The sequence below is a fragment of the Callithrix jacchus genome, chromosome 9 (genome assembly GCF_049354715.1).
Source record: "Callithrix jacchus isolate 240 chromosome 9, calJac240_pri, whole genome shotgun sequence".
NCBI classification, from domain to species: Eukaryota; Metazoa; Chordata; class Mammalia; order Primates; family Cebidae; genus Callithrix; species Callithrix jacchus.
In genome coordinates, this window is record NC_133510.1 from 131,074,553 (window position 1) to 131,100,046 (window position 25,494).

At 41.4% G+C, this 25,494-nt stretch overlaps 1 long non-coding RNA gene and 1 other non-coding gene across 4 annotated transcripts; one reads left to right on the forward strand and one right to left on the reverse strand.

Annotated features, from left to right (window-relative positions):
• The first annotated feature begins 975 nt into the window (after positions 1–975).
• LOC103795486 (uncharacterized) lies at positions 976–17,254 on the forward strand. Of its 3 annotated transcripts, XR_008474070.2 has the most exons (4): positions 976–1,251; positions 4,204–4,398; positions 6,102–6,610; positions 16,184–17,254. It is a non-coding gene; the product is annotated as an uncharacterized LOC103795486 (long non-coding RNA). The 3 variants fall into 3 exon arrangements; XR_008474069.2 differs by lacking the exon at positions 6,102–6,610; XR_008474071.2 differs by lacking the exon at positions 16,184–17,254 and having other exon boundaries at positions 6,102–9,358.
• On the reverse strand, positions 5,028–5,100 carry TRNAK-UUU (transfer RNA lysine (anticodon UUU)). The gene has a single exon. It is a non-coding gene; the product is annotated as a tRNA-Lys (tRNA).
• Positions 17,255–25,494: the final 8,240 nt, after the last annotated feature.

The following is a 25,494-nucleotide window of genomic DNA, read 5'->3' on the forward strand; positions in this document are numbered from 1 at the left end:
ATTGTCTACATTCCTGGCTACTAGGACAGAATTGCAGCCACTGAGTAACTGATTTCTTTTCTTTTTATGAGAAAAGAGCCATATGAAATATAGAAATTAATGGACACAGTTGTGTTACAATGAATCTTTATTTACAAAAACAAGCAGGGGGGCAGATTTGACCTCAGGGATGTAGCTTGCTGACTGCTTCACTAGATAAATGTGGATTAATATCATCAATGGATTTTGATGAGAAGTCAGTAGCATACTACATAAATCGTATGTGATACAGTATCTTGCCTGTGAAAGGTGTTTAGTAAATGATAGTCATTATTACAAGGCAGATATTTTATGAGTAACCTAGAAAATCACATCTGGCTTTTGGATCTTCAGACCCTCTGTTCTTGCTTCTTAATTTTCATCAGGAAAGGTTAAGAGACAAGGTTAACTTAGCTAAGAAGCAACTATGGGTGGGAAGAAAGATAAGGAAAATGACAGAATTTTGTTACAGTTTCAAAATTCCTAGTTCAAAATAGAATAGGCAGAAAAGCCGATATTCTCCTGATGTGGCCTTCCCTGACCTTGCAATATTTCCCCAGAAGGCTGTAGACCCTTTCCCCTTTATATAACATTAAATATGACTACCTTATATTAGTAACAGGTGTATTAATGGGGGTGCTTAGGGCAGGCAGGAAATAGGCTGAATTACATGAATTCTTCCCTTCACAAATGGGCATCACTCCATGAAAACACAACATCATTTGTTGAATGTAAAGTAGACTAGAATTTCAGACGTGGAAACATTTGCCTTGAAGCATCAAAATAATTGAATACTGTAATGGCTCAGCACCTGGCTTAAAGTTATAATACCAGGATTTACATTATTCTTAGCCACAGGCATATTTTTTACCAGCTTTTAACAACCCACCTCCTTTTCCCCTTCCCTCCCACACAATAACTGGATGACTTGTCCAGATCTTAGGCAACAATTCTCTTAGCACATCAGCTCCTGGAAACAAATGCACTTAACCAGAAAGACGGGGACATCAACCAGCAAAGATGCATCCTTAGTTAACAGAGCTTGAAATTACTATAATCTGTAAAGTACAGTGAGGAAAAGAAGTTTCACCTGCCTGCACCGTCAGTCGTTGACTCTCCATCTGACTTGGAGGGACGCCGAGGGACCGAACTGAGCCTGAGAAGAGGACAGATTCCCCTTCAAGAACACACTGGGAACTCACGAATCTCCTTCTCCGTGTGCAGAGCGCAGAGGTAATTACATAATTATCTGTTCCATTACTTTACTCAAGAGTCACAATCTCAAATTCCATCAACCACCAGAGAAATGGCATCAGTGAATGAAGTAGGTCATTTTAGGGACTTCAATTAATGGAAAGGGTTGTGTCCCAGTAAAGAGATGAGCCTGAACTCATACAGTCAACTGTTTCTATGCTGGCATGTCCCACTGTTTATTGATTTTCCACATTTTCAAGGCAGCAGGAAATGTCATTTTTAATACTTTTATTTTTGGCTTTACAGAATTACTGCAAAGATAGTGCAGAATTTCCGTAAAACCAATGGGGACACCAAGTGCCCCTATTATTGACATCTTCCATTAGTATGGTATATTATTATTAATTATTATGCATTAGTATAATTATTAATTATGTTAGTATGGTATATTATTATGCATTAGTATAGCACTATGCATAAGTATAGTGTTATACATATGCATAGTATGTGTAATATACATTATTCACTACTATTAACATTAGTAATAATTATAGTCATGTATAATAATACACACTAATAATAGATATTATACATATGGACAGTATTATACATTGCTATTAGTATTAGCAATAATTACTATGGATTAGTATGGCATATTATTAGCATGGTATATTTATTATTATTAACTGAAGCCCATATTTTAGCCAAAAGTATACATGGTAAATGTTCTGGTATTTAAATATAGATCACTGTGATAGGCAGAATAATTGATTCCTCAATACAGAGGCAGAATAATCGGTCTCCAAACATTTCAAAGATGTTCTCATCTTTGGGACCTAGGAATAGGCTACCTTACATGGCAAAAGAGACTGTGAAGATGTTACTGAGATGAGGGTTAATCTAACTGAGAGACTGGGAGCTTGTCCTGGACTATCCTGGTGGATCCACTGGAATCATACATGTCATTATTTTAAGGAGGCAGGAGGGTCATAGTGAGAGGAGCTGTGATGAAGGCAGCAGGGATAGGAGTGATGTGGCCACGAGCCAAGGAACACTGGCAGCTTCTGGAAGCAGGAAATGGCTAGGAGACGGATTCTACCTGAGAGCCTCACAAGAAATAGAGCCCCAAAGAGACCTTCATTTAGCCCGGTGAGACTCGCCTTAGATCTCTGAACTGGAGGGTAATACATGTGTGCTGTTGTAAGACTATGCTAGTGGTGATTTTTTGCTGTAGCAAAAGGAGCTAATACAGGCATCCATTCAACGAGAAAGAAAACACTGTTTAATGGAAATTAAACACAGACTCATCTGCTAGGCTGCCACTGTGCACAGAGTGCATGTCTGCTGTGTGACACTAGTCTCAAAGGGGACTGAGACTGTTCCCCCTCTGCATCTCAGACCTTAAAACAGCACCTGACACAGAAAAAAGCCTCAATATATACGGATTAAAGTAATGCTTTTTAGCCCACGAAAAAATGCTCTATCAATGGTTGATGTCTTCGTACAAGGAATGACATGCATTCTTTATTCTTTGGCAAGAAGTGTAAGAAATATCAACTCTATCTCTGTTCACTTAGGGCTTCTGAAGTACTTATCCTTATTTCCAAGCAACGTTAAGTTTGTCTTTGGCTTCTTTTTCTGGAACAAAATGAGATGCATACTTAACATTTTGCAGGTGAAGTATCTTTGCAGATGGGTTGACTATGCTTTTGAAAACTGTGCAAGCAGAGAGAGCACCGTTTCAGAGTGCATTGTCTGTCTCCTCCATTTCAAGGGTCTAAGGAAAAAAAAAAACCTCATTGGCCTCGTTTGAATTCTCCTTTTAAGATTTTAACTGTGAAGCTTTTCTTTTGCCTGAGTGGGCCCCTGGGATACGTGCCTCATCAATTGAAGTCGGAACAAAGATAGTGTTAGACTAACAAGAGAATCATCAACACCCTTACTCCTTAAAACTCTGCAAAGGCCAGGGGGTTTCCACCATTGGACTTCAGTTTTCCTGTGCAAAGAGAAGACCACACACGCACACACGGCACAGAAATGGCAATCTCAGGATCAACACACGAGTTCTTTTCCAGAGAGGTTCTGAGAAGGGGCTTTTCTGCATGTCTTTCCCCCTCTTGCCCCACCTGCCCGTCCTTGTCCCTTCCCCCCGCACGAACACGTGGTAGACCTACCTATTCCACACCCCTGCCTGTTTTCCGTTTCCTCTGTGACACCTGCACGCTGGCAAGGAAGGCATAAGCCTAGGCCATCTTGCGTAATTACAGCTGGGGCATTTTCCCCCCCAAGTCTCATGTTGAAATGTGACCCCTAGTGCTGGCGGCAGGATCTGGGTTCGAATCATGGCGGCAGATCCCTCAGGAAGGGCGCCATTTTCGCGGTGATGGTGAGTTCACAGGAGAGCTGATCGTGGAGAGGAGCCCGGCCTCCTCCTCCTCCTCTCGCCCTCCCACTGCCTCGCTCCTTCTCTCCCTCACGCCCACCCTGTCTGTGTGAGGCACTGGCTCCCCTTCGCCTTCCGCCAGGATTGTAAGCGTCCTGAGGCCAGGAAGCAAAGCACCAGAAGCAAATGCCGGTACCGCGCCTTCTGTGCGGCCTGCGAAACTGTGAGGCACAGAAAGCGCTTTCGTCACAGACTGTCCAGTCTCCGATATTCCCTTTTAGGGACGCAGACACGGCTTCACACACCGTTCTGAGCGCCTTCCATGAGGTCTGCTCACAGGTGACCGACTCCCCCGCACAGCCCTGCGTTCCGCGCTGTTGCTAAGGGCGCGTCCCTCTCGCGAGATTCCTGCGGGCGCGTCCCTCTCGCGAGATTCCTGCGGGCGCGTCCCTCTCGCGAGATTCCTGCGTGGACACAGCCTGCCCCGCCCCCCGGAGTTAGCAGTCCATAGACCTTGCTCTTCCTAGATCTTCCAGCGCCAGCTCGGGTGGGGCGTGGCCAGCAAGGCTGCCAATCACAGAAACGGTTCTCTCTTCTGCCACCTTCAGGAGAATCCCGGCTCTGACGTCTGGTTCTGATGACACCCGGGCGAGGCCGCGGGCTTTCCACCCCTCCACGGCCTCCGTTCTTTTTCACCTTCATGCGAGGGAACGATCCAACCTGCCTATCCGTACTGTGAGTGTGTGAGGACTCCCCTGAAGTCCTGCAAGGTCTTGGCTGCCGGTTGGCAGGAAGTGGTGGATGTGAGTAGTGATGATTCATTCATGTTTCATCAATCAAGCCGGCTTCCACTGATGATGTGGGTGCAGGGCTGTGGCATGGCAGGCTGTGCGTTCTGCCCACGCTCAGGTCAAATTTCAGCCCTGTCTTTTGCTACCTTGGTGAGCGGGGCCGAATTACAGATCCTTTGCACTTCAATGTTCTCCCCTCTAAAATAGCGCTACAGCGGCATTGCCCTCAGAATTGCTTTGCAAGGAATTCAGTAAGTGTCTGGCATAATGTGTGCAAGACACATAATTGAGCTTAGAAAAAAATTAGTAATAATAATGCTACTACATTTATAGAAGGGCTCAGGGTGACTCCAAGCTGTGTGTTAACCACTGTAATTATTGCTAGTAATAATATTTTTAAAGATTTAATTATTCCTTTATATACACAGTAAGGCCCCCTTATTTGGGGTTTAGCTTTTACTGGACTTAGTTACCACAGTTCAAAAGTAGTAAGGTATTTTAAGAGAGAGAGAACCCACATTCATAAAACTTGTGTTACAGTATATTGTTATAATTATTCTATTTTACTATTGTTATCGTTAGTCTGTTATGGTGCTAAATTTAACATAGCGTTAGAAGCAGGTGCCAAACACTACAGGACATGCCCGAGCAGGGACTTGAACCCTGGACCCTCAGATTAAAAGTCTGATGCTCTACCAACTGAGCCATCCGGATTCCCTATGGTGCTTAATTTATACTTTTACAATTTTAATTTTTTGTAGAGATGGGGTCTCACTCTGTTGCCCAGGTTGGTCTCAAACTCCCGGCCTCAAGCAATCTTCTTGTCTCTGCCTCCCAAAGCACTGGAATTACAGACAAGAGCCACATATCCAACTTCCTAATTTATAAATTAAACTTGATCATAGTTGTAAATGCATAGGAAAAACATATATCTGTAAGGTTCATACTCTCTGCAGTTTCACCCATACACTGAGGGTCTTGAACTGTACCTTCTGCAGGTAAGGGAGCATGACTGTGTACACATGTATGTGCCTCCATGTGAATATACACATATAGGTGTGGGAGTAGGTGGGGGTGGATATAGATAGAGGGACATACAGAGACAGACATAGAGATGTATTTTTCCTCTTTAAAAACCTAGCACTTAGGAGAAAACAGAAGTAACAACCTGGAACATAGCTCTGAGGAGATTGCCCGGAACACAGCACCGAGCAACAAAGCCCTGGAAAATATTCCACAGAAGTTAAGAAACATGAAGGGTAAAACAGGCAGGCATTCCATAGGGAGAGAAGAAGAATGAAGAGGAGCAGCATTTGAGGAGCTGAATCTAAGCATCCTCTAAAATTCATTTGTTTAAATGCATCTTCAGATTCAAGAATTTACGTCAAAACCCCAAGCAGAATTTTTCTAAGCCCATGTCTAGATAGCACTTGGTGAATAAATTCAAGCAAGCTTTAAAAATATCAAATAGTGAAACTAATTTAAAATATGATACATTTAATGATTTAATTTAAAAGTATTAAAAATCAAATGATGCTAACGTTCCAAGTAGTAATAAGATATAATTATAATAATTGGGCACTGCATATTTTAAGTTTATGGTGATTAAGTACATATAACTTGAAATTATGCTACAGTGCCCTAATATTTAGATTTTAAAAATCAAGCATAGTACAAAAGTCATTTAAAGATACAACTATATATGTCCTTTTCAGGGACAGGGATGGAGTTGGAAGCCATTATCCTCAGCAAACGAATGCAGAAACAGAAAACCAAACACCCGTTTTCTCACTTACAAGTGGGAGCTGAACGATGAGGACACATGGATAAATGGGGGAACAACACACCCGGGGGCTTGTTGGAGGGGGAGCGACGGGGGAGGGAGAGCATCAGGGAGAACAGCTAACGGATGCTGGGCCTAATACCTGGGTGATGGGCTGATCTGTGCAGCAGACACCACGGCACACGTTTACCTGCGTAGCAAACCTGCACATCCTGATTTCATCCCAGGAACCTAAAATGAAAGTTGAAGAAAAAAAAATACAACGGTATAGACAGAATACAAGAAAACTAAGAGAAGAATTGTGTACAACGAATACCAGCCAGGAAAACCTGATTAAATACCAGAGAAAATAGCATTCTAGGCAAAAATGTTCTGGATACAAATAGAGTACTAAACACTGATGTGAGAAACAACCTACAAGCTTGTGAGAAGTCCAAAACTGTAAGTAACTAAGAATGTAATTTAAATATAAGTTGCTATATGTATTGTCAGATACGTTAGGTGAATTTAACAAATAATTGATAAGAGTAGAAAGGTTTATCATACCTTACCTGGAAGCTGATGTGCCAAACAATGTAAATGAGTAAGAATAAGCAATCGTTGAGCAAATTTCAACTGAAGGATTTATATAGAACCAGTTCCCTTAAATGAAAAAATACGCATTTCCTCTAAACACAAAATAGCATTTCTAATGTGATAAAAACAAAACTTTAAACAATTAATATAAAACAAAACACTGTTTTTGAGCAGTTGATTTCATTCATATAAATTCTTTTTATGTATTTATTTATCTAACTTCTATTTTAACTTCAGGAGTGCATGTGCTGGCTTATTATATAAGTGAACTTGTATCACGGGAGGTTGTTGTATAGATTATTTTATCACACAGGTATTAGGCCTAGTAGCCATTAATTGATTTCCTGATTCTCTCCCTCCTCCCATCCTTCACCCTGTGGTAGGCCAGAGAGTGTTGTTCTCCTCTCTGAAGACATTTTTTATTTGAGACAGAGTCTCATTCTGTCACCGAGGCTGGAGTGCAGTGGCACTATGTTGATTCATTGCAGCCTCAGCCACCTGGACTCAGGTGATCCTCCCACCTCAGCCTCCCAAGTGGCTGGGATTACAGGCCAATGCCATCACACCCGGCTAATTCCGTACTTTTTGTAGAGATGGGTTTTTGCTTATTGCCCAAGCTGGTCTTGAACTCCTAGGCTCAAATGATCCCCCTGCCTCAAACCTCCCAAAGTGCTGAAAACACACTTTAAAAGTAAACCAAACCTTCATAGATTTGGAATTTATATAAAACAGGAAACTTCAATACAAAGGAGAAACATGTAGAGTTGAGCCGCAATGAAAACAAGGCCCATAGATCCTGAGACAGGCACTGAAACAGCGTGTAGAGAACACATCACCTTCCATGCATTCTGAAAGTGAGAATTTAAAAACACAGAACAAAAGAGCAACCGTGAGTAGAAAAAAGAAAACAATATTGGAAATGGAGAAATTAGTTCAAAGGAAATCACAGAGCAATTGAGAGAACAAATAAAACCAACACGAAATCTTCAAAGAAACCAAGGAAAGAGTGAAACCCTTTGAATCACCGAAAGAAAATGTGTGTGTGTGTTTGTGTGTGTGCCTGTGTGCATGTGTGTGTTTAATAATAAAGGTAAAGACAAGAGAAGAGACGGCTGTAGATAAATTAGCGTCCTTGGAGAAAATCAGAGATAGTTTTCCTCCTCATTCTTGATCTTCCTTCTCAGCGTCAATAAGAATGGTGACTCACTCGCTGGGCATGTGGGAAGGAATTAAACTTCGGTTTCATTCAGCCCTTCTAAGAAACAAATAAGTAACCTTATATGACAGACAAAACTAATACAACGTGTGCCATTAGGGAATGATTGAGATCACATCTGGCATTAGGAAAGGAATTAATTGTTAGAAAAATATGCTAACACCGGCCTTTGAAAACTTATCTCTGTTGTAAGAACCTATAAAAACGAGGGTAATGTCAAAACTTCTGAGCCAGCATTAATGAATTAATGAGTTTCTTTTTTCTTTTCTTTCTTTCTTTTTTGAGACCAAGTTTTGTTCTTGTGCCAGGCTGGAGTGCAGTGGCGTGATCTCAGCTCATTGCCACCTCTGCCTTCTGGATTTAAGCAATTCTCCTGCCTCAGCCTCCAGAGTAGCTGGGACTATAGGCACCTGCCACCATGCCCAGATAATTTTGTATTTTTAGTAGGGACAGGGATTCACCATGTTAGCCAGGCTGGTCTTAAACTCCTGATCTCAGGTGATTCAGCTGCCTCAGCCTCCCCAAGTGCTGGGATTACAGGTGTGAGCCACCGCACCTGGACTGTTAACGGGTGTTACTGATGGAAAAGTTGTCTTGAAACCAAATCAGGTTGTGTGTGAACTTCCCCTTCTCGATGACCTTCCTGTGCTCACGGGAATCTGCACGTTCTCTGGTGCCCACACTCTGCCCTTTATGTATTGGTAGGAGGAGAACTCTTATGGTGGCAATAAAGATTGAGAAGAGATTAGCAAGATTTAAATGAAAAGAATTTAGTAGTAAGAATAATTTTTAAAATATCACATCTGATGTTTTTAACAATATCAAATTTGGTCAGTTCGCTGTTATGTGCAGGGGTTATACAGAATTTTGTTTTTCTAAACAAGAAAGATTTATAAGAAAATTATTAACATTTACAATGATAATATTATTATGTTAAGTGCCCGTTAGGCCAGATGTCTAAAAAACAGTCATAACTTACTCCAATCTTTACAAAATCACAGCAAGGGAAATACTGTTTTCCCATTTCACAGGTGTAGAAAGTTTGAGGCGGTCACCAGTTATAGCAGAGGCAGGATTCTCAGTCATGTCCCTCCAGAACTAGTCTGGCTCTTTAAAATTCATTGTTTTCTTTCCAATTACAGGGAAAATGTGTGTAGACTGACAGGTGACTTCTCAACCAAAATAATTAACAACATTTCAGCAAAAATTATTATTTAAGAATAGTGAAATGAGGACTTTTCAGACAAATAGAAACGGCTTGTTACCAGAAGAGCCACATTCAAGGAAATGTCAAGGGTGTTCTTCAGGAAGAATGAAATAATCCCAAATCTTGACAAAAGACACACACACACACACACCCCAAACCCCAAAACAACAAACAACAACAATAACAAAAACCTAAGAAGGAATTAAATGATCACAAAGGGTGAATATGCAGAGTGAATAATGACCACATGTAACAATAACACAAATACCAATAATCACCTGAGGAGTTTAATCCACACCCAGACAAAATTAAATGTATGCAAAATGACATTTAAATCAAAAAGCGCATAAATGAAGTTAAGCAATTCTAAGATTTTTGCTTTTTCCTGGAAAAGAAGAAAAGTCATAATTCATATAACCTTTAATTTGTCAATTATCCATATTGCAATCTTTATGGTGATTACTTAAAAATAGTAGCATTATTTACAATTTCCTAATTCATAGGGAGAATACATAAAAAAAATTTCTAATTTGAAATAAGAAAAAAAAAACAGGAAAGACAACAGAAAAGTAAAAGCAGAGTAAGTTGACAGCCCAAATATATTAGGAAATGTGTTACATATAAGGAGACTGCATCTAAATTAAAACAAAAATGAGCACCTCTTTGAATTAAAATAAAATGATATTTATAGGAGATTCACTTAAAACAGAGATAGAGAAAGATTTTAAAAATTAGACCATGCAAGCAATACCAAAGAAAGATTTTCTGTCCAGAAAAATATCTGACAAATTAGTCTTTAAGATAAAATTTACAACTAGATAAAGAGATGTCATAAAAGTTTAAAATCATTGAGAAAATAGAACGATTCTTAACGTGCTTGCATCTAAATGGTTTCACCTCAAAACGTGATTATTTTGGTGACACTGAATATATGCTTCTACATGTGTTCTGATTTTTTTTTTTTAAATCTGTATCTATTAGTCCGTTTTCACACTGCTGTAAAGATACTATCCAAGACTGGGTAATTTATAAAGGAAAGAGACTTAATTGACTCACAGTTCCACATGGCTGGGGAGGCCTCAGGAAACTTACCGTCATGGTGGAAGGCGAAGGGGAAGCAAGGACCTTCTTCACATGGCGGCAGGAGAGTAGTGTGAGTGCAGGAAAATTGCCATTTATAAAACCCTCAGATCTCCTGAGAACTCACTCACTAGCATGAGAAAGCATGGGGGAACCATGCTCATGATCCAATCACCACCTTTCTTTGACAGGTGGGGATTACAATTCCAGATGAGATTTGGTGAGAACACAGAGCCAAATCGTATCACTGTATTTCTAATTGTTTACAATAAATATATGAGGAACTGCTGTAGGATTAAGTAAGAAACTGCTCATATTTGTTGAGCGTATGATTAACCCCTAGCAAGCACTGAATACATGGTAACTGGCATCATCACACACATCACCATCATCATTAACCTTTCTGTAATCGAAACAGAACAATGGTAAATTAGGACAGGGAGGAACTGGAGTCCTGCAGAACTAACTGTTTTTACCATAATCTATTCATAAAAGCAAAGCGTGAGAGTCGTTTGTCTCACCCGGCGTTTATAAGCCATCCTCCCTGAGACATTTAGGGCTCATCAAGTCATGGAAAATGCAAAGGCATAACCACTATTTAGTATTTCCAGCGTTCTTGTCAGCCCTGTCTTGGATCCCGTTAGACTTAGCTGTATTTCCAGAACTCAAGTACCTGATCATATATTGGAGTCACGTGAGGGAGACTTGGCCTTGAGGCCTTGCGGCTTCACAGACCAGCTGGTTATTGTAACTCTCACAGGGAATTCAGTCCAGAGCCCAGAGCCTAGGTTTCCATGAGTAACTCCTGCCATCTGCTGGCCAGTGTGCTCCGGGCCTGCTCACTGTGTGCTGAGAGCCAGAGGGTGTTCACTCAGGAGAGTACCTCTGTGTTCGATTTTTTTAATATTTAGAAAACTTTATTGTAGTATTTATCTCAAAGAAAGAATTACAAAGTTCAGCTATTAAAAGGCCAGGCATTCTCTAATTTTCATGAACTATAACTAGAAATGTTAAGGAAAACAAATGCCCAAACGTGCAAATAACCATCGAGTTAAAGTGGGAAGCAAAATCTCAATTACAAGCCATTTAGGAATTGGCAAAAATGACGTCGCATATCAAATTATAGAAAGGCAACAGCACTGGAACCAGAGGCAGACTCATAAAACTGAAAGGACGATAGAGTGTGTCGCTGTTGTTTGTCTGGCTACATGGAGAAGTTCTTTGGAGGTAAGTTCTGAGATTTCGGTGCACCTGTCACCCAAGCAGTGTACACCTGCATCCAGTATGCAGTCTTGTATCCCTCACCCCACCTCCCAACCTTCCCCCGAGTCCCCAAAGTTCTTACATCAATCTTATGCCTTTGTGTCCTCATAGCTCCCACTTATAAGTGAGAACGTACGATATTTGGTTTTCCATTCCTGATTTACTTTACTTACACGTTTGAGAGAGGTCACAGCTCAATTAACCCTTCAGGCTCGTGAGTCCAGAAGCTTTTGTGCAGCCAAATGGAAAAAAAAAGGACACTTAAAAAGTGTGTGGAAGCCTTAATGGCAGGTTTGCATAAAGGGTAAGAGCCTGGATGTTTAAGATTGTCTCATAAACCTGTGCTTATCACTTAGTGGCGCCTCTGTATCCCAGCTAAATAATGCCTCTGTGCCTCAGTTTCCTTGTCTGTGAAATGGGACTGAAAATAGGACCTACATGATAAGATTATTTTGGGATGGAAGAAGGTAATACATACATATATGATATGTTAGAACAGTTCCTTGCAAAGAATAATTTCTTAATATGTGAGAGTCATTATTAAACCCAAAAATTGTCTCATACCATTTAATAAAGCTATTAACCAATCTAATTTACTGCACAATATATCGCTCACATTTATTTTAAAAATTCCTAACAAATTATGGGGGCTTTTTCCATTCCACCAGCACTGCAGGCAGCTGCAGATCTCTCTAGAAAATAGTAAATGTGCTGTATATAACAATCTATTTTATACCCTGCTTTTATTCTAAAATATGAGAAGGCCTGGGTGTAAATATGGCTGAGAAGTCTCTTATTGTTCCTATCAACGTGAAAATGAGCTTATGTAAAGCACTCTGATTGTATCTAAATCATGCCCACTCCTGGTCAGTTTCACATCGTCTCAGAGAAAGAACATTGGACCTTCTACAGTAATCACACATTAATAGGCATGCATTAGTTGTGGCACAAAGAGCTTTTTTAGTGGATTAATTGAAAGTCTCGCTGTGCAAGCTTGAGGACCTCAGCTAGTGACATTGAACATGCACTCCTACAATTAATGATGAATAATAAAAGCTAAATAGCGTAATGAATCCCACTGCCAACATTTTGCTTAGGAAAGTCACCAGCCTGAGCCATTCTCCTGTCAGAACTTGGAACCCCACAGAAGGGCTGTACAGCATGAAGACTGAGGCAGGGATCCTATAAGCAAGCCTGTGAGGTTTAAATGCTGGTTCTGCTAGTTACTAGCTGTGTGACCTGGCAGGAGTCAAGGATGCTCTCTGAGTATCAGTTTCTTCATCTGCAAAATGGGAACTGCAGAAAGAGTCTCTATGTCACTCAGTCACTGTGAGGACACAGCGAACAAGCATGTGTGTGAATGCACCCAGCATAGAGCCCGGCATGGAAAGAGTACAAAGTAAGTGTTAATTACTATTATTGACCGGGCACAGTGGCTCACGCCTGTAATCCCAGCACTTTGGGAGGCCGAGGCGGGTGGATCCCGAGGTCAACAGATTGAGACCATCCTGGTCAACATGGTGAAATCCCGTCTCTACTAAAAATAAAATAAAATAAAAATACAGAAAATTAGGTGGGCACTGTGGCGTGTGCCTGTAATCCCAGCTACTCAGGAGGCTGAGGCAGGAGAATTGCCTGAACCCAGGAGGCGGAGCTTGCGGTGAGCCGTGATCGTGCCATTGCACTTCAGCCTGGGTAACAAGAGCGAAATTCCGTCTCAAAAAATAAATAAATAATAAAAAGTAAATTACTATTATTATTATTATTAGTGTATTAGTTGGGTCCTCATGGGAAATGCGTGGTGTACTCAAAATTGAATTGAATTTAATAAAGGTAGCACTTAAATAGATTAGACATGATTAAATAAATGGGAGATGGTACTGCACCCAGGACCTAGCACCAGTGGGAAGCCATTGCACTAACTCCATTCCACTACCCCAACCAACAGAACAAGAGGAGGGGACAGCTGTCAGACCATACAGGAGCTTTGACATTAAGAAGCCCTTGGCCACACCTATAATCCCAGCACTTTGGGAGGCCAAGATCGAGACCATCTTGGTCAACATGGTGAAACCCTGTCTCTACTATAAATACAAAAATTAGCTGGGCATGGTGGCTCATGCCTATAGTCCCATCTACTCAGGAGGCTGAGGCAGGAGGATTGCCTGAACCTAGGAGGCGGAGGTTGCAGTGAGCCGAGATTGCACCATTGCACTCCACACTAGGTGACAGGAGGGAAACTCCATCTCAAAAAAAAAAGAAGGCCTTGGCATCTGAAACCTCAGAAGCTGTGGCCTTTGTAAAAGGAACACAGACAATGCCAAGTCACGTTGACCAGGGAGAGAGAGAGGGTGATAAATCTCTTGACTTCGCTCTTCTCTTGACCCTGAAAACCCAGCATCTCCAATCAGAAAATCTAACCAGAAGCCAGAGAGCAGAGGAGGCCAGGTGATGCAATATGAAGAGGTCAGCCTACAGGTTAGAGTAATGCAGGATGCACTAGGGTTAGGAATAGATCTGCAGGGGCGGGCAGGGATACTGGCAAATATCAATCCCCAACGACAGTGGTCTTGGGGCCACCTATATTATGCATGCAGTCAGTAGGAATAAACTGAGCAAATATTACCAATATAGCTGCATGCCCCATTCCCAAGAAACACCAAGGGAACAAATATAACCATGGAAGTGACTCAGTGCCTTTGAGTCTGGTCCTGGACTGCAGAAAGGAAGAGTGATAATCCTAACAAAAACAACCCGAATAGAAATAGTAACGGCAACTGGCATTTCCATAATACTTTGTAATTTTCAAGTCCCTTTCATGTGTATAACCACATTTCAGCCTTGTAAAAACTCTATTGGAAAGTAGGTATTTATTTCTGTTTAAAATGGGAAAATTGAGTATGAAATGTTTATTTGGCAGAGATCAAAATCCCTTGTACAATTCTTGCTTAAATTTCCTAGAGAATGCATGAAAAACGTTAATATTTCATCTTGGTGTTCGGGAATACAAGATGTGGAATTCACTTGTTTTACTCAAGTCATGCGTTGTGAGGCTCATGATCCGTCAAGCTCTGTTTTAAACAATGGGGATCCAGCAGCGACCAAAACGAAGTCCCGCCTGGTTTTGAGCTGCAGTTATTTTACAAGAGTCTGGAAGTCCTTCAAGAAGTTGAAAGACTTATTTATGACCTGAAAGTCCCAAAAGAAATGAAAATATATATCCACACAAAATCTTGGACATAAATATTTATAGCAGAATTATTCATGATTGCCAAAGAGTAGAAATAGCGCTGATGCCTATCAGCTGAAAGAAAAATAAAATTGCACATCCATACAGTGAAATATTACTTAGCAATGAAAAGGAATGAAGTACTAATTTATGCTACAGGAAAGAAGCATTACATTCCACACATTAAATCATTACACTAAGCGAAAGAAGCTAGTCACAAAAAACTACTTATTATATGATTCCATTTCTATGTAAGGTCCAGATTAGGCAAATCTAGAGAAAAAGTAAGTAGATTCATGGTTATTTAGGGCAGAAGCAATGAGTGAATGAGAAGATTGGGAGTGACAGTGTTAGCAGCAGGAGGCAGAGAGACAGAGGTGGGACTCCGGTACCCCCACCTCTAAGCCAAAGACAACTGAAAGCCTGAAAGACAAGCTACAGGTTAAATCCCTGGACTGAGCTGAGAACTTGTCTTCCTGTTTGACACCCTTTCCTCTGATTCCTCCCCACCCTTCACCTATTCTACATGCAGCTACCCTTGCCTAATTGGTTTTCTACATTATCATGCCAACCTTTGGATGGTGTCTTTTCTTTAACCTTTTATTGCATACTCAAACCAATCAGCACACACTTCCCATCCTGTGCCTATAAAGACCCCAGACTCATTCAGTAGAGGAGAATATGGCTGACTTCAGGGAAGGAGATGGCCTGATTTCAGGGAAGAAACAACCTGACTCTAGGAAGGATGACCTGCCCTTCCTGTGCCCTCACCAGCTCCCCTCTCCACTGAGAGCTGTTCTCATCACTCAGTAAAGTTCTTCACATTCACCATCCTTCAATTGTGCCACTTCGTTCTTCTTGGATGTTAGCTAAGAGCTTGGGACCCACTAAGTGTGGGTACCCAGAAAGGCTGTCACATGCCAGCCCTTTGACTCTGCTGGCAGTGAGCAGCCACTCCATGGATGAAGCAAGGGGCCAACTGAGCTGCTAACACGCTGCTGTCCATGGATGGCCAAACTAAAGAAGCTCTGTAACACCTTTTCTGGGGCTTCAGGGTCATGGGCACCCTCACCTGGGTGCCACCATGTTTGCCTCAAGATGGCATGCCTGCACTGGCCCCAGCCCGATGCAGAGCTTACTCCAGTGTTGGTGCCCAGAGCAGCCAGCCAGATTCCACACATGCAAGCTCACTTGCTCCTCCTGTAAGGGGCTCAGCATGGCAAACTGAGTAGATGGGGTATCCCTTTCTGGAGTCTGCCGAAGGGTGCTGAGAAAATCTTGCATCAACAGCTAAGGGATATGGGGTTTCATTTTAGGGTAATGAAAATGTTCTGAAATTGGTCATGTGACAAATGCATAACTCTGTGGATATACTAAAAGCCAATTGTACACTTTAAATGAGTGAATTGTGTGTTATATGAATTGTACCTTTTTTTTTTTTAGATGAAGTCTTGCTCTGTCACCCAGGCTGGAGTGTAGTGGCACGATCTCAGCTCATCACAACCTCTGCCTCCTGGGTTCAAGCGATTCTCCTGCCTCTCAGCCTCCCAAGTAACTGGGATTAAAGGCGTGCACCACCACACCCAGCTAATTTTTGTATTTTTAGTAGAGCCTGAATTATATCTTAATAAGGCTTTTCTTTCTAATGGTACCCCTTGAAGCCTGAGATTCTTATCTAGTGAGATACTGAAACTTTAGCCACACTTCTCTTTGTAAACCTCATATACTTTACTTGACCTAGAATATAATAATGGTGAGAAATTTTGGATGTTCATCCCCACCCAGATCTCGTGTTGAATTGTAATCCTCAATGCTGGAGGTGGGGCCTGGTGGGAGGTGTTTGGGTCATGGGTGTGGATCCTTCATGGCTTGATGCTATATTCATGATAGTGAGTTCTCAGGAGATCTGATCATTTAAAATTGTGTGGCATGTCCCCCTGCCAACTCTCTCTCTTGCTCCTGCTTTCACCATGGGGAAGCCAACTCTCACTTCGCCTTCTACCGTGATGGCAAGCGTCCTGAGGCCTCTGCAGATCCTGATGCCAGAGCTGTGCTTCCTGTACACCCTTCAAAACTGTGAGACAATTAAACCTCTTTTCCTGAATCTTGAATATTACCCAATCTTGAATATTTCTTTATAGCGATGCAAGAACAGCCTAATACAAATTGGTTTAGAAGTTTTACGTAATCAATCACCTTGGGTGTCCTGCTGAGCTTTATCTTTCTAGAAGCATTTATGAGAAAAACACACACACATACACACATGCACCCACACACACATGTTCCTAGACCTGATTCTTCCTCCAACTTTACATTAATTACAAATCAATAGAACTATGATTTGTTGAGATGATTGGGAATCTTTGCAGGAAAACAACTTACGGAGCAGTACATGTTCCTTCTGATATTCTCATCAGCTTTGTTTCCAAAGAAAAGGTGACTGTTCTTCATTTTGTTTTGTTTTATTTTATTCTTTGATACTAAAAATTAAAGTGTCTTTAACTTTTGTGCCAACGTCTTTGTAGATTGTGTCATTTGCCTTGCGTAGAGATAAAACATCCCTGTATCTCTGGCCTTGGGAAAATCTGAAAGTCCAGGGCAGCTCTCCATACGCTTTTATAGGTACATCTGCCTCTCACTGTCCCAGAAAATCATACTCAGGCTACCATGTGCCCCAATCATAGTGGTCGCATCCTAATGCCTACCAATAGCCCGATCGGATCCTCTTCCTTTGGGGGTTTGGGATAAGAAGATGAGCGCCTTCTCTCCCTTTGCAGGGAAGGGAGGTAACAGCACAGTTGATTTTTCAAAGATAACCCACCTCCAAGAATCTTTCTTCCTCACCTCTCATAGCTTCTAAAGTCCTAAAGGAAATAAAAGATTGCAATAATTGTGAAAAAGTATTGTTTCTTTTGAAAAACCCATGCATAGCAGATTCAGCTTATTATGTCATAATTTTTCATCTTTCTTGGCACCTTGTTGGAACCTGAGTTTGGCATCTGTTTCTGCATGCTGCTCTGTCTGTGCAGCTGGAAACAGGGGCAGTGCAGACTGTGGGTGGGTTTCTACGGGGTCCGTGTGAGCATAGGGTCCATAGACTGCAGAGGGACTTTGGAAAGGCAGGAAATTCTCCTTTTCAATTTCCACGAAAAGGGGACCTGTCAAATCCAGGGCAGTAATAAAATCCACCAAGTTGGAAGTTCTCCTTCAAGAGCCATGGAAATGTGGGTGAAGTATCTGTCCGATCCTCAGGACAGTCATCCTGTATGATCTCACTATGCTGGACTCACAGCCCTGTGTCCACCACCAGACAGAGAGGTCCTAAGGAGCAACAGAGTTTTTCTAGTTCTTCACATTCTGTTTCCTGCAGCCTCTATTTGGGGCCTAGCCCAGGAATAAATGCACGGTGGATGCGGAGAGTGGAATGATAGCTTTGAATGAATACATTCATCCAGAAATAAAGAAAAATATCATAATCAATGAACTGAATATTCATGCCATGATGTTATTTTCAAAACCAACAAGTTACAGACAGTAAATTCTCTTGAAAGCAGAAGATATTGAAGGAAGAAAATAAGGAAAGAAATATGTGAAAAAGAAATGAAATATATGATAGAAAAGATAATCAAATGCAAAAGATATTTTATTGCAACAACTAATGAAATTGATTTGAATCTAGAAGGCTGATGAAGAAAAATAAAAGAATGAACAAATTGCAAATATTGAGGATGAAGATACGGTGTCATTAAAGATCCTATATGCAGTTAAAACAAGAAATTTATAATATCAGCAATGCTATTTTTAAAGAAGAAAAATTCAGATAATAGGAAAATTTCTAAAATAAATAGAGATTATATAAAGAATTTGACGCAAAAAGAAGAAAACTGGAATATATGTGTGTTTAATAAATGAAGTATATCAGATACCATTTTTCTTAGAGCCTTGTCCAAGCTGGCCCTAATTTTCTAATTATCTTCTATATCATCCAGCTTTATTTTTATTGCAGTTATCACTACCCAAAATTATACCATCTTCTATATATCTATTGCCTGTCTCCTTTCACAAAAATATAACTCTTTTTAGAGTCTTGAGACATTTTTAAATATTTTATTGTTGATTTTAGGCAGTGGAGAAATCAGCTATTTATGGGCAGATAGTCTATTGTATTTTTTAAATCTCCAGACTATGTGTTTGTGTCATTATATTTATTACAAACATTTATTTTAAAATGTTTTATTTTGATCCTATTGAAAAATTAAGTAATAGTGAATGAGAGCCCTCTCTGTCTTGAGCGACTCCACAATCCTGGTGTCTAGAGTAATTCTGACCCACATCAAGTACTCAAAAATAATGTTTAAACAAAGGCACACATGAAGAAATAAATTCAGTCATATTATAAATAACTTCACCATCTGAGAAAACTTTATGGCAAGAAATCTTGTTACCATTGTACAACGGGGACCACAAATACAGAAATGAGAAAATTCCACCCAAAGAGGAGAGGTTCAGAGATTCTTTCTTCTCAGTCTCTTCCACATTTCTTGAAGTTTCCTTTCAAAATACTCTCTTGTAAATTATTGAATATGTTAGATTTTTTAATACTTCATGACATTAAATCCCTTTCTCACCAGACGACTGGCGTCTCCAAGTCTGTCTCCTCTGTCAGGTATTCCTGGCGTTCCCAGTTGAAGGGGCCTCACCAGCATCGCTCTGGCCTGTGAATCCACAGGGTCAACAGTCAGAAGGTGACAGATGGAAGATCTGGCTTCCCGAGCACTCCTGTAGGGCTGTTTTTCATAAAGTCATGGGGGAAGCGTGCTAACATTAAAACGCTTTAGTGTCTATTCTGAACTGTGGTTCTCAGAATTCGGGACCAAAGTTGGACTCTGTGGATCAAGTTATCTGCATAGAAAAGCCATCCTGGTGATCGCTGAGGAAAGAAGAGAAATTAGCAAAATACACAATCAGGTCTCAGTACCAACGATTGTATTTTCTCCCTACAAAGGCTACCTGAAAATATCCAGGGACTACGGAGGTCGTCAAGTCGACGCATCAGTGTTTACATGTAAGTCGTCCAAGATTTGTCTCACTAGTTTGTGAGTACTGTACCCCTACCCTTTTGTCTCTGTTTTGCTTTAGGAATATTTCCAATCAACCAATTTATGAAGGAGGGACCAGAGGAGAAAAAGGCCAACCCTTCGACACCACATTCCATTTCTGGCCATACTCCCAGAAATGATAATTATAAACCAAAACAGCAATCCACTCACTAACATCCACAAATAACATGAAGTTCAGGATGAAGTTTCTGAATAGTCTTCAGCCAGAGGACCCTCCAAACCACTTCATTATCATGATTAACATGAAAATCAGCTTTCAGAGAGGTCAGAAGAATGTACATATTCTTCTTGCAAATATTTAAATATTTATTGAATATTCTAATTGCATGTTCTGAAGGTTTTCTTCTGGAATACATTTAAGTATAGAGAGTTTCATGATTTAGTCATAAACACTAAAGGAACACAACTATGTCACTTGTCAAATAAATACGTAGAACAATTACCCCAGTGGTTCGCCACATCCCACATTGAGAAGCCTTCTGATTAGGAGAAAGAGAAACCAAACATTGGGATTCTGCCCTCCTTTAACTCCCCATCTCATGAACTAGATTTTGTTTTGTGAGGGCACCAAAGAACTCTCATCTCAGTCCTTCATCAAGGGCTAACCTTGTTTTAGGGACTTAGTGGAGGGGTACTAAGATTACAGACTCCGGGCCGGGCATGGTGGCTCACACCTGTAATCCCAGCACTTTGGGAGGCCTACGCAGGTAGATCATGAGGTCAGAAGTTCGAGACCAGCCTGACCAACATGGTGAAACCCCATTGCTATTAAAAGTACAAAAATTAGCCAGGCAAGGTGGTGGTCACCTGTAATCCCAGCTACTCAGGAGGCTGAGGCTGGAGAATGGCTTGAATTCAGGCGACGGAGGCTTCAGTGAGCTGAGACCGTGCCATTGTACTCCAGCCTGGTTGACAGAGTGCTGAAATTCAAACCTCAGCTCTTGTACTACTTAAGAGCTTTCTAAATTCAGCAGCTTCTGGTGGCTCATGCCTGTAATCCCAGGACTTTAGGAAGCTGAGATGGGCAAATCACTTAAGGCCAGGAGTTTGAGACCAGCCTGGCCAACATGGCAGGCTCTACTGAAAATACAGAAATGAGCCAGGCAAGGTGGTGCACACGTGTAATCCCAGCTACTTGGGTGACTGAGGCACTAGAATTGCTTGAACCTGGGAGGTGGAGGTTGCAGTAAGATGAGATAGCACCACTGCACTCCAGCCTGGGGGGCAGAGCGAGATGCTGTCTCAAAATAAATAAATAAATAAATTCATACGCTTCACACTACCTCCTAACTATTCAACTTCCTCATCTGTTAATAGGTGTTAAACATGTTGTACAGTGTAATTAGATTACAATAAAACAATGCAGGAGGATCAGTTGCACTAAATAAAAGCTCAGTATATTTACAGACTTACTATTTTTGTTTGTCTCTGTAATTCATGAAATTAGGAGCGAGTGAGTTTTGGGCTGCGATCTGGCTGTTTGCTGTCTTACTGGGACACTCCTGAGACACTTTTAACAGCATTTTATTGCTGGTTTTAGGAAGTGAAGAAATCAGCTAATTTTTTTTTTTAATGGGCAGATATTCCACAATATTTTTTAAATATCCAAACTATGTGTTTATGTTATTGTATTTGTTACAAATATTTATTTTTAAATATTTTGTTTTGATTCTTTTGAACAATTAGGTAATAGGCCAGGCACGGTGGCTCAAGCCTGTAATCCCAGCACTTTGGGAGGCCGAGGCAGGTGGATCAGGAGGTCAAGAGATTGAGACCAACCTGGTCAACATGGTGAAACCCCGTCTCTACTACAAATACAAAAAATTAGCTGGGCACAGTGGCGCATGCCTGTAATCCCAGCTACTCAGGAGGCTGAGGCAGGAGAATTGCCTGAACCCAGGAGGCGGAGGTTGTGGTGAGCCGAGATCGCGCCATTGCACTCCAGCCTGGGTAACAAGAGTGAAACTCCGTCTCAAAAAAAAAATTAGGTAATAGATGAAGATGTTTATATCCCTACAGATTTGTTGGGAATGTGAACTGAGCTTGGGGGGGTTACTGAGAGCAGCTGCTGTCACTGGTCAACAGCCACACAAGGGCTCATCTAAGCATGCCACCATGCCCACCTTGCTGCTGGCTCAAAAAGCCTGCTTCTACGAATCTGCTACTATTTATTATTTTATTGTTTTGTCACTTAAAGAATAGAAAATGTAACCAATATTTAAAAAGACCTAACTGGAATAGATTACTATGGAAGCATGTCTTTCCCTTGTGTGTCCAGAAGCACCAGTTGTGAAGTCCACAGGACACAGTCAGGGGTTAAATGAGAAAGAGACGTGCTAGATTTGGTGGTCTGACATGGAGGACTGAGCTGCCACGAAGGTGACAGTTCATTAGATGCAGCATCACTATGTTCTGAGAAAGTGATCAGATGCATCAGGCCTGTGAGAGGAGAAATCTCTGGGCAGATCCTGTTTAAGCCTGGAATAATTCATTGTCCAACCAGAAATTCCAGGTCCTGCTACCAATACAGTGCCTTCATGGATATCCAGAAGCCAAGTGGAAAGGGCTTCATTTGCATTTAAATTAAATTTGCATAAATATTTTAGCAAAAATAAATAGAGACAACCACAGTCTTGCCTACAGTTGTTCCTCTTTGGCAGGAGAGGGAATAGAAATTGCCTATGTTATTGTGAGCTCTCTCCAGGCACCCAGAGAAGGGCAATGGGACCCAGTGTCTGTATGATTTCAGACTGAACTACACTGTGAGACAGAATGAGTTACGACTTTCCTTCCTCTACTTTTTCACACCACAATGAAAGATATGAAAGATAACCTTATGCATTTTCTAGAAATTTCTCAAAATTCTAGAAATGGCCTCAGTTAGAACAGAATGAAACGTGAATTTAATTAAAGTTGAGAGATGAGGAGGTGGAGGCAGACTACGACAAGAATCAGCAATTCAGTTTGCAGTTGAAGCCACCAACTCAGTGCCTGCTCCTGGAACACCAAGCTCATTTCCTCTACCTGCTCACAAAAGGACAGCAGTGTTCTACAGTAGCAGAAAGAAAGTGAACTTCAGGTTAGGGGATGAGCATTTCAACACAATGGCAGTGGAAGTCTAGGATGGGGTCTTGCTTAGGGAGGCCCTCTCTGGAATGGCTAACCATTCCAGGGCTGCTGGGTGTGCAGAGGCAGGGCCAGAGCAGCCTCACTCGCATCTGCAGCAGCCCATTCACATGCGTTCTATGTAAATGGAGTCCCCTGGAGTTGTGCCAGGTGTGGATGAGGTCCCCATTGGAAACCAAACATGGCACAGTCTGGCAATGTTGTCTGTGAGATGGTGACAGTTAAATATCTTCTTCTTCCTTCATTCCAGCTCTGTACAATCAATACTTCTCAATTTCATACATTCTAAATACTCATTTTCCCCATAAACTGAGTCTTCAATCACTTCCTCTTTACTTGAAAAGATCCCCTCTATCAGGGAAAATGTATGTTTACCATTATTGATGAAAAAAGTCAAACTCTGTAAAACATTTGAAAAGGCAGTTCCTGGGAATATGTGCCCAAGGTTACAGCCTAAGGCATGTATCGGCAGTTCCTGGGAATATGTGCCCAAGGTTACAGCCTAAGGCATGTATCGGCAGTTCCTGGGAATATGTGCCCAAGGTTACAGCCTAAGGCATGTATCGGCAGTTGCTGGGAATATGTGCCCAAGGTTACAGCCTAAGGCATGGTATCAGCAGTTCCTGGGAATATGTGCCCAAGGTAATTGGGTTACAGCCTGGTTTTAAACATTTCAGAAAGACACGAGACGTTAGTCAATGCACGTGTGGTTTACATTGGTTTGGTCCAGAAAGGCAGGACAACCCAAAGTGGGTTGTCCTGAGGGTCGTAGGTGGATTCAAAAACTGTCTGATTGGCAGTTGGTGGAAATAGTTACTATCTAAAGACCTGGAATTAATACAAAGGGAGGTGTGATTTAAAGTAGGAGGTTGTGGAGACCAAGGTTCTTATTACATAGATGAAGTCTCATAAGCGGCCACGCTTTGGGCAATAGATGGCAAACGTTTCCTATCCAGAGGTTTAAAACGTTCCAGACTCTCTGCAAGAGACCTAGCGAAGGAAGGAAATTAGCTACAGAATGAAAATATCCCCCCCAAGAGATCGCCGTGCAGGGCCATTCTAAAATATGTGAAAGAAATACATTTTGGGGTAAAATACATTGATTTCTCTCAGAGCCTGCTAGCTGTCATGTGATATATGGAAGCCTAGTTGGAATTTGGTAACTTACTTTTACAAAGAGTTTGCTCTGTTCGTCTTGAGATCTCCACTTTAATGTTAGTGCTGGTCAATTGTACCTGAACTTCAAAGGGAGGAAGGTGTAATGAGGTATGTTCAGCTCACTGGCTCCCAGTCACCGCCTGAACTAGTTTTGCAGGTTTCTTCGGAATTCCCTTGGCCAAGAGGGATCCCTTCCGATTGGTTGAGGGGCTTACAATTTCCTGTTTGGTTTTCACCCCTCATATTTGTTCATCCTGAGGTGTATTTCTCAAATATGTCGATGCTCCTGAAAGTGAAATGACAGGAATATGGCAAACAGCTGTGTATTTGTTGAGTGGTGTTTCAGATGGCACGGATTTTTCAGATTTTCCACGTAGAGGAAATGGCCCAGCAACGTGAGTCTTCATGTTTCCAGTTTGAAATAAAGATTATGTGCCTGGCACATACTGGAAAATCAATAAAATTCTGTTGAATAAATGTTGTGGAAAGAGATTTATAAGCATTCAGAGGAAAGCTGAGTTTTCCCGAAATAATCCCTATTTTGGTTCCAAGGGATTTATACATTGAACAATATCAAATGTTCTTCTATTTTTTTTCCTTTACATCTCACACAAGTGCGCATGTGTTCGAGAATCACAGGGTCAGCCTTGGGCATGACTGACATATCAAGTAAAGAAATTCTCTGTAATGTTGAGGAGATTCAGTATAATTTGTGTGCAGATGTTCTGAAATGTCCATGAATCACTTAGCTTGTGACTGACTCTAGAAGTATTTTTACGTCTTCTGTGAAAAGTGTTGGTCACACACCTAGAATCTACTGCCTGCTCGGACCTGCGTAGCTAGGCCCTAATATCTTCCAGAGATTCCTTCCTCAGCATCACAGCCTTGGACAGGGCAGGTCTGCTTGACCCTGGAGTATTCTAGTTCCCTTGAAATCACTGGTTCGGGAATGTGCAGACCTATGACCTTACTCAGATGAACAAGATATAAGAGTAATTTTAGTAGGGGAATTCTAGTAAAAAGCTTTGCTCTTCTAAAAAGGAGATGCAGGAAGCTACCTGCTGTCTTATTTATGGGGAACTTTCTACCTCGCTTGATGGCACTTGGAATTTCAGGTGTTACCTGCATAAGGGAGAAGCCATTCTGAAGGAGGATGGCTGTGCAGAGAAGCGAATGGAGCCTAGCACAAGCTGACATTGCCCAGCTGTTGACTTTGCCAGCTCAGCACCCCCACTCCCTGCCACCAGATCGTCAGGCTGTTTGAGAGAGAGAATAAGACCCTTCTTTGCAGATGTCTGATGAGCCAGGATTTTCTGTGGTTACAGCTGAAAGCACTGAAAAGATACAGCT